Source organism: Mauremys mutica, chromosome 4 (genome assembly GCF_020497125.1).
Source record: "Mauremys mutica isolate MM-2020 ecotype Southern chromosome 4, ASM2049712v1, whole genome shotgun sequence".
Taxonomy (NCBI): domain Eukaryota; kingdom Metazoa; phylum Chordata; order Testudines; family Geoemydidae; genus Mauremys; species Mauremys mutica.
This window is the reverse complement of record NC_059075.1, coordinates 117,142,146-117,150,198: the sequence shown is the minus strand read 5'-3', so window position 1 is coordinate 117,150,198 and position 8,053 is coordinate 117,142,146. Positions and strand designations below refer to the sequence as shown.

The 8,053-nt window shown below is 50.0% G+C and overlaps 1 long non-coding RNA gene across 1 annotated transcript in view; it reads right to left on the bottom strand.

Moving 5' to 3' along the window:
- Window positions 1-2,125: 2,125 nt before the first annotated feature.
- The window catches only part of LOC123368736, a 44,939-nt gene continuing 39,011 nt past the window's right edge, over window positions 2,126-8,053 (bottom strand). The window contains exon 3 of the long non-coding RNA XR_006578870.1: window positions 2,126-2,435. This is a non-coding gene — a long non-coding RNA (uncharacterized LOC123368736). The remainder of the gene's footprint in view (window positions 2,436-8,053) is intronic.

Sequence of the window (8,053 nt, the reverse complement as noted above, 5' to 3'; positions counted from 1 at the left end):
CCAAATTTTTTTTTAAAGCATTTCAGCGGCCGCTGCTCTGGGAGGGAGAGGGAGTCTGAGCCACCACCGGCAGCCCAAGGGAATCCCGGGGCTGCCGCTGGCAGCTCAGATTCCCTCTCCCTCCCAGCGCAGCGGCCTCCATCCCACGGCGTGCTCGGGGAGGAGGCGGGGCAGGGGTGAGCTGCTTCACTTCTCCCGCCTCCCAGGCTTGCAGCAGTGAAGCAGTGACGGGTGCTCGTGCACGGAGCAGGGGTGAGTTGGGGCGGGCGGGGTGCCTCAGGGCGGAGGGGGGGAGCTGCCATAGGGGGGGTACCTCAGGGCAGGGGCACGGGGGGGGGGGGGGGCGCAAGGTGGAAGTTTCGCCTAGGGCGCGAAACATCCTTGCACCTACCCTGGGGACACCATCCCTGCTCATCCTGGCTAATAGCCATTGATGGACCTATCCTCCATGAACTTATCTAGTTCTTTTTGAACCCTGTGTCAATCATTCATTAATCAGAAGGCTGTATCCCTGTCCTCAGGGGTAACAGATCTGAGCTGTTCAGAGTTTCTGAAACAGAGAACCCCTGGCAGGCCCAAGATATTCCTTATCCACCCTGGAGACCCAGACGTGATGAGAACAGACTGGTGAACAGGTGGGCAGTTTTTGAGGGAACCCTTGGCAAACCCAGGAGGGGGCAATAAGTGAGCTATTCTGGGGGTGCCCTAATTCTGTTTTCGGGATAACATGTGACTTGTGTTAAAACTTTTGAAACAGTCATGTGATCAGCCATGCCTTTCACAATAACGATACTTTATTTATACAGCCCCCATCATCATCCTATCCTAGCACGTCACAATCTTTAATGTATTTAATCTCCCAACATCCCTGTGAGGCAAGGAGGTGTTATCACCCCCACCCTGCCTTTTACTAATGGAGAACTGAAGCACAGACAGGCTAAGTGACTGGCCTATGACCACACAGGAAATCCGTAGCAGAGCAGGGACTTGCACCTAAATCTTACAAGTCCTTGGCTAGTGCTCTTACTGCTAGACCAGCCTTCTTATGCATTTGTTGTTTGTACCTTTGCTCTCCACAACATCTTTCTGAAAAGGCCACCGACACCTAGGGAAGGGAAACAAACCCTTTTATCAGGTCAAGCTGACATCCTGCCAGCACAGAGTTGACCATAATGGATAAGAAACAGGGACCATGAAAAGTGACTCAGAAATGCCTCTGAGGATTTCCCTACTTCTGGAGAATAGGGGGATTCTTGTCCATTATCCCAAATCATAGCCAGAAATATAAACTTTAAAATGCAGCATTATTTCTTGATTCATGATCTTCACTGGACTCTAGGAAAACTAACACAGAAACGTACATCTGGGATAAACAAACATTGGAGGCTGATACAGAAAATGCTAACCTATTAGCTGTGGGACTCTGTAAAACTCCCTGTCCTGCTTCTTTGTCTTCCACTCCAAAATGGGCATCCACAGTCTTTTGTGGCCACTACATAATGTTTCTGATAAAGCCATGAGCATCCAGACAGGGGTAAACAAACCCTCTTTTAGCTGCACAAACAGACCTTTTGCCTGCACAAGCTTCTTGGCCATAATGGATGAGGAACTGGGACCTTGAGAAAGTGGTCTGAGAAGCATCTCTGAGGACTCCCCTGGCTTTGGAGAATGGGAGAATTCTTGTGCACGGGAGCAGCACAAACTATGGCAAGAAATACAAACTCTGAAGTGCAGCATTAGTTCTCGATCTTTATTGGACTCCAGCAAAACTGACACAGAAACGTATATCTGGCATGAACAAATGTTGGAGACGGACACAGAATATCGCCTTAATAGCTGTGGAATTTTGTAGAACTGGAGGCAGCGAGGGGGAAAGAAACATACAACAGAGAGTGACTCAGCTATTGGGACTGAATAAAAATTCACCACTTGATCCAAGCATGGTTCTTGGATCTCCCCCATGCATTGACAGAGACTGAAAGGGAGGGTTACCAGACCCCTCCATCTCATAAACCCATCTCTCCCTTCCCTGGGCACTGACCCCCTTCCTCCCTCCTGCTCCACCTCCCTCCCCCAAACCAATGACCCCCTCCAAGGTCAGGCCAAGCATGGAGCAAATCCGGCTCCTACTCCTGAGTCTCTTGCCCTCAGACAGGAGGGTTGGGCCTGACAATCTCTACTCGGCCCCCTGCCACAGATGCTGAAATATGCTGCTGGAGTCCCTGGAGATGTGGGATCTCTAGTAAGTGAGCCAGGTTCTCAGCTGTCCGTGACTGCTGATGCAGCTAGTGGCAGGGCAGCCAGGCCAGAGCCGTGTTGGTGCAATGGCTCTCACTCAGTCTTCAGACCATATTGTTATGTTCAAATCAGGTTTTATCTTTTCCACAGCATCCAGCTCTGCCTGCATTTCTGGAGTTAAGTGGCCATCGCCCAACCTGTGAGGAAAATGAGGAGAGAAAAGGACGTGTTAATTCCCTCTGCAGACATGATGCCTGAGCCCACAGTCCCTGTCACTGCACTGCCCACCACTGGGTTCTTTCCCAGCTGCCTTCCAGAGCCCACAGGATCCGTGTCACTGTCACTGCCCTGCCTGCTGAGCTCACTGCCAGCGGGTGCCTTTCCCGTGGAGGAGGGGAGGAGAAGCACTGGTGCAGTCTGTAGCCTGTCCTGCCCTCTCACACTCCACTCACCCTGTGAGCTCTGGGCAGGGACAGCAATGTCCTTTCTGCAGGTAAAGGGCTGGATTGAGCAGCCCTTGCTCAGGGTGGGGAGCACTAACTGACACGGACAGTCCCATTGATCGCTGTGGGGCTACTCAGCACTCACAGGGAGCAGGGGCTGAAAAATCCAGCTCACAGAATCTCCCTGTGGAAGCAGCCTGATCTCAGCTCTCAGTGCTGCATGGGCTCCTCACGCCCCCTCCCCACAAGCGGCAGTAACACAGCTCATGAAGGGGGTAAGATTTTAGCAGCTGTTGTGGGGCTGCACACTTGGCCTGACACTGCTGAAATGCAGGACGAAAGGAACATTTCACTCACTCTTGTATTTACTGTTACAGCCAGTTCAGGAGAATGGGGTTTGTCTGTCTGCAGCCAGTTTGGGAGAGCAGGAGCCAGTGCTCAGTTCAGCGCATGGTGCTTGTGACACTGGTAAACCAAGGGCCAGCTCCGGCCAAAGCCATAGGCATCAGCTAAGAACTGACAAACTCATAGCTGGAAGCCAGACCAGCTGACTGGTATTTTAGAATAGTTCAAAGGAGATGTTCAATGTATAAGAATGTGTTTAGTGTTTAATATGTATATCTGTAACTCATCAATCCAGAAACCTAGTATAAATTCTATGTGCACATGTGAATCATGATTGATTAATTAGGTCAGCAGTTCTCAAACTATTTACAATCCAGTCCTCTTTTATCAAAGGATAAGAGAGAGAGAGAGATAGAGAGAGAGAAAAGACAGTAATAGGAGAGAGTCAAGACAGTAATAGAAAAGGGGATAGAAGTGCTTCTATATTACAGGTGGGAGAGATTATGTGGAGTCTCCCTGTGAGCAGCCAGGGAGTACACATGCATTTTTGTGTTAATTAAATATTGACTTTTCAACCTGATATTATCTCACACACATTGGCAAAGGAGGAGAGGGGAGTTAAAAAGTCAGAAGACAGACTACGAAAACCCCACAATTATATATATATTTTTAAATTCTTATGATTTGGGGGGTGTCTAACTTGTGATTTTTGATCTCTTGATGTTAGCAATACTGGAGGTTTTTATTGTCTTAAAGTGATTGTGTCTGTAACACCAAATTATGCTGCATCTGGCCTGGGATTTGGTAAAAACTACCAGACTCCATCCTCAGCTGCACCAAGTTCACTCTCAGCACTAATGAGGAGACTGAAAAAGCTGGTTATAAGCCACCTCTGCACTACCCTGATCCTGGGCCAGGTGGGGGACAAAATGGCCTGTGGTCGAACACAGAGGACCATCAGGGCTGCCCTAAGATACCCCAGATGGTGTGCTGGCCTAGGATAGGTGGAGCACCATACACTCTACACTGACATACACCTCCATGATCCTCCACTCCCCCTACATGGAGGCAGAGGGATACAGGTGATAGGTGGTACAGCATTGGTTATAGCTACTTTCTCCCACTACTCTGTGCCAGGTAGCTAATGTAAAGATAATTTTTTAAAAGGGCTCTAGAGGCAATCATAGGCCAAGTTGGTAGAAACAATAGTAAAGAATGATTTGCCGGGGAAGAGTCAACATGGCTTTTGTAAATGGAAGTCAGGCCTCACCAATGTATTAGAATTATCTGAGGGAGTCAACAAGCATGTGGATAAGGGTGATCCAGTTGATATTGTGTATCGGGATTTTCAGAAACCCTTTGACAAGGTCCCTCACCAAATGCTCTTAAGGAAATTAAACAGCTCTGGGCTAAGAGTGAAGGTGCTTTCATAAATCAGTAACTGGTTGAAAGATAGGAGACAAAGGGTAGGAATAAACCATCAGTTCTCACCATGGAGAGAAGTGAACAGCAGGATCTCACAAGGATCTGTACTGAGAATTGTGCTGTTCAACATATTCATTAATAATTTAGAAAAGCATACGAACAGTAAAGCAGCAAAGTTTCCAGACAATACAAAATTATTCAAGCTAGTTAAGTCCAAAGCAGACTGCCAGGAGTTACAGAGGGATCTCACAAAACTGAGTGACTGGGCAACAAAATGGTAGATGAAATTCAACACTGACATATACATATACACATGGGCGCCAACTTATATGGGCTCATGGGGCTAAAGCCCCAGGAATATTCACAATCAGGGGCTCTGCTCCACCAATATTTGGAGCTAGGTTTCTCCCCTGCTTGGAGCGCAGGAGAGTCAGAGGGCTCTGGGCTGCCTGCAACCGCGGGGAGCCCAGAGCCCTTTAAATCTCAGCCGCGGCTGGGAATCAGAGGGCTCTGGGTTGCCTGCAGCCGCGGGGAGCCCAGAGCCCTTTAAATCTCAGCCGCGGCTGGGAGTCAGAGGGCTCAGGGCTCCCTGCGGCTGCCAGCCCCTGAATCCCAGTCCCTGGTCGCTGATTGCCCCCTCCCCAGACCCCTGCCCCAACTGCCTCCCAGGATCCCCACCCCCTATCTAAGCACCACTGGTCCTTGTCCCCCGATTACCCCCTCCTGAGACAACTGCCCCTTGGGACCCCAGCCCCTATGTAAGCCTCCCTTCTCCTTGTCCCCAACTGCCCCCTCCTGAGACCCCACCCAACTTCCCCCCAGGACCCCACCCCCTACCTGTCCCCTGATAAACCCCCTGGACTCCCATGCCTATCCAATTGCTGCCTGTCCCCTGACTGCCCCTCCGAACCTCTGCCCCATCCAACCCCCCCCCCCCGCTCCTTGTCCCTTGACTGGCCCCCGGAACCCCCTACCCCTTCTCCAACCCCCAAACCGCTTACTGTGCCACTCAGACCAGCGTGTCTGGCTCCGTGCAGCTCCAGACAGTTGCTGCCATGCTCCCCCATGGAGCCCACAGCCCTCTCCCACCCCCAGCACCTGCCTTCCAGATTTGAACACCTCAAAATTCAGGAGTGCTCAAGCTCGGTTTGGGCAGCTTTTACTTCATTTCTCCCAAATCAAATATACTGATCCACTGTAACTTGCTGTAGAAAAAGTAGGATAAAATTGAGCAAGAAATGCTTATTAGGACTGGAATTGCTATTTTCAACAGCCATTGCCTTTTTGTTTGTTTGAAAGGAAGTCAGTGATATTGCATTGGCAAATTCCCCATAGAAAGAAAGAGTGGAACAAAAGAATAATAAAGGCACCTCAACTTTTCCTCATTTATGGAGGACAGTCTTATAATATGCATCCAGATATCCTCCAATCACACAAGCTGAGAATTGTTCCACTTTACTGCAGCTCTGTAACCATATGGGAACCAATCCTGTCTGTGTTTTGTGCACATCCAAAATTCCGGCTGAATGACCCACCCTGGGAGCGAGTTACCAGTGACCCAGGGCTGGGGCAGCAGGAGCTGTGGGAGGGCACTGGTGGGGGGGAGCCCAGGGCTGGGGCAGCAGCAGGGTGGAGGGAGGGCATTGGTGGGGAGGAAAGGGGGAAGCCCAGCGCTGGGGTGGCAGGAAGTGTGGGTGGGGGGAGAGCCCAGGACTGGGGCAGCAGGAGGGTACGGGGGGAGCCCAGGGCTGGGAAGGAGGGCAGCCAAATTTATTTTTGCTTGGGGCAGCAAAAAACCTAGAGCCGGCCCTGCCCGGAGCTTCCCTGCCTGAACGTAAAGAGCGCGTAGCGCGCGTCTCTCTCCCTTGCTGCTGCTGCTGCCCCAGCCTAAGGGCTACAGCATAACAGCAGTGCAAGCTGCTGGTGCTGTAGCACCTCAGGAGGGGGAGGGGAGTGGAGGGGGCCGTGCCGTGCCCCCTCACCATAATCCCATCTAGGTTGTAATTAATTTTGACTGAGTTGACCAGGACAATATCCCTAAGACCTGCAGACTTGTGGCTGCTGCTCTGTGACTTTTAAAGCAGATGAAGCCACTTTTGATTACAGCTTAAAACAAAACGATGCGGGTGAGAGGAGGAAGTGATTGATTGGTTTCACATAGGACCTGGAGTAAAATTGCTATAAAGGATTGTCTGAAACTGGTGTACAGACAAACTAGTGTGTGGCAAAGTCTTAAAATGACTGAGAATTGAAATATTTAATTGTAATGTGCTCTTAAATTAATCAGATTGCATCGACAATTGGGAACCATTTTTATACAGTGATGGTAAAATGTATATTGAAGTAGGCAAGTGCTGCTTCTGACTTTCCACTTTTAATTGACCCTTGTAATCTTGTGGCACTGACGCGTTGTAGCTTCATTTTATATCGGCTTACAGGGCGGGAATGGGGGGGCACCACCATTTTGGGCCCCACCAAAAATTATACAAACCTGCCGCCTATGCATATACAATGATGGGTTCTAAATTAGCTGTTACCACCCAAGAAAGATCTTGAAGCCACCGTAGATAGTTCTCTGCAAACTTCCACTCAATGTGCATTGGCAGTAATAAGAACATCAATGGCTATTAGCCAGGATGGGCAGGGATGGTGTGCCTAGCCTCTGTTTGCCAGTAACTGGGAATGGGTGACAGGGGATGGATCACTTAATGATCACCTGTTCTGTTGATTCCCTCTGGGACACCTGGCATTGGTCACTGTTGGAAGACAGGATACTGGGCTAGATGGACCTTTGCTCTGACCCAGTATAGCCATTCTTATGTACCACCTCCTTACTGGCCTGGCCTCTTCAGCTCCCCTTTATTCCTATCCTGCTGCATCAGCTCCTCTTCCTGCCTCTGCTCCTCTGCCTTCTGGAGCCCACACCCTGTTCCCTGCCCCAGGTGCACTGGCTCCCTGCCATCACCTCCTTCTGGGTCAATATCTATATCCACACACCTGCATGTGCTGCTTGAAACATTTCCCCTTCCCTTCACACTCTGTCCCCCTTCCCCAATTGCACTGGCAGCTGCCACTGATTTCCCGTCTCTGCAACATTTTTCAGGAAAGAGTAAATTCAAGTCCTTTGTGGAGCAAGGCTGTGAACAGTGGCTGATTCCTACTGCCAGCCCTTAACACACAGCAGGTGGGACTCCAGCACTGAAGTTTAATCAGATGCTGTTTGTGATGTAATGGGCCCTGCATGAGAAACCTGTGCACAGGAATGGCCTCTTCCTTATCAGGCAGGGTAAAAACTTGTTCCTGGTACTGAGCAGTTCTGATCTTTCCAGGAAACCCCACCCCTTCTCCTCACTCCTTGGGTTTATTATAAACAAATCAGGATGTGGAATTTGATCCTTGTTTGCAAGAGGTGGAACAGAGAGAATCATAGAATCATAGAATCTCAGGGTTGGAAGGGACCTCAGGAGGTCATCTAGTCCAACCCCCTGCTCAAAGCAGGACCAAACCCAACTAAATCATCCCAGCCAGGGCTTTGTCAAGCCTGACCTAAAAAACCTCTAAGGAAGGAGATTCCACTACCTCCCTAGGTAACCCATTCCAGT